The sequence below is a fragment of the Octopus bimaculoides genome, chromosome 10, assembly GCF_001194135.2.
Source record: "Octopus bimaculoides isolate UCB-OBI-ISO-001 chromosome 10, ASM119413v2, whole genome shotgun sequence".
Lineage (NCBI taxonomy): Eukaryota > Metazoa > Mollusca > Cephalopoda > Octopoda > Octopodidae > Octopus > Octopus bimaculoides.
This window is the reverse complement of record NC_068990.1, coordinates 31,822,123-31,824,060: the sequence shown is the minus strand read 5'-3', so window position 1 is coordinate 31,824,060 and position 1,938 is coordinate 31,822,123.

The following is a 1,938-nucleotide window of genomic DNA, read 5'->3' as shown; positions in this document are numbered from 1 at the left end:
AATGTACTAGCTGGTGTACCCGGTAATTCCCAGGGGTAAAGATGTTATATTTAAACGCCTTATTTCGACACCTTATTACTCTGATATAAGAAAGCAATTTCGTTATCACTGCCACAAAAGGTGTATTTTCCATCACGAAAAAGTACAAAAAACTGTCAGCCGGAGAAAGAAGAGATTGTCGGAGGTTGGTGAGAGAGGTTTTCGGAGATTGGCGAGAAAGATTGTCGGTGGTTAGCAAGAGAGACTGTCGGAGGTTTGCACGAGAGATTGTCAGAGGTTGTCAAGAGAGATTGCTGGAGGTTGTCGAGAGAAGTTTTTGGAGGTTGGTGAGAGAGGTTGTCAGAGGTTGGCAAGAGAGGTTGTCGGATGTTAGCAAGAGAGTTTGTCAGCGGGACAGACATCTTTGTTCCAAAATTTCAGTCTTGCGAGGCTTCGTGATACACAATGTTTTTGGTTTTTCCCTTTGGTGCATAGATGAATAAATTTTCCGAACATCCGACATAGAGCTGTCCGTGAGAAAAAGCAGGATTGGGACACACTTATTAAATACGTTCTGGAATCAAAAATTGATCTATTGTCGTCGAAAAAGTTTAACTGGAAAAATGTAGAACTATCGGAGTTATGGGCATTCAAAGTGTAATCAAATGTAATTGAAAACCCTGCATGCATTGCCAGCATTTAGTTATTTGGAGATGTTGAAAAATGTCTATTAATGCAATGTCTAAATTAATTACAGCAATATGTATATTACTGTTTAGATATTGAAGTAGAATAGACAAAGAATAATTGTTTGATTTAATACATATCAAATATAATGAATCGGAGACTTACTTGAGATCGCTGTTGTTGCATTAGAGCAGCTTGTAAAGTAGAAGTACCCGCTCGTACTCGTAGTCATCGTGGCATTTTAAAGGTTAACTTTATCAAGGCTATTTTATTAAAGCTAATATATAAATGTAGTATATATAAGCGTAAAAAAAGTATGTATGTATATAAATGTATGAATGAAGTCTTTAATGTTATTCAAATCAAGAAAGTGCAATAGAAAGGTTAGCGCAAAAATGTATGTATGTATGTATATATGTATGTATATAAATGTATGAATGAAGTAGTTAAGGTTTAAGATTCAAATCAAGAAAGTGCAATAATAAGGTTTAGTAGTTCAAAACAGTGAGTAGTAAAATGCAGAATTAGGTCTGCTGATCTTGAGAATCAAATATTAATCGCTTCGCTAAAAGCTAACAATTGTAAATGCAGGTGCTATGGGTTATTTCCCTTGGGTGTTTAAATAAAAATATTAGTTATATGTAGTAGATATAAGGATCCCTTCCAGGGGTCCTATAATCGATGTTTTTCAACAATCTAAGTATGTCACGAGGTTTCCAGACATAAGTTCTACTCACGTGTCAAGTTTCATCAAAATCGATAAAACGATGTAGGAGGAGTTAGCTAACAACTCCACAAACACACACACACACACAGACAGAATTTCCCACATATGTGGTATGTGTGTGTGCTGAGGCACGTGGCTTAGTGGTTACGGACATTCGGCTCACGATCGTAAGGTCGTGAGTTCAATTTCCCGTCGACGCGTTGTGTCCTTGAGCAAGACACTTTACTTCACGTTGCTCCAGTCCACTCAGCTGGCAAAAATGAGTTGGACCTGTATTTCAAAGGTCATACAAAGTCACACATACACACACACACACACACACACAGATATAGATTTATATACGACGAACTTCTTTCAGTTTCCGTCTACCAAACTCCATTCAAATGGCTTTGGTTGGCCCGAGGCTATAGTAGAAGACACTTGCCAAGGTGCCACGCAGTGGGACTGAAGCCGGGACTATGTGGTTGGGAAGTAAGCTTTTTACCATACAGCCACACCTGCGCCTGTTAAATATATATATCATGTATAAATACATAAAACGAAGG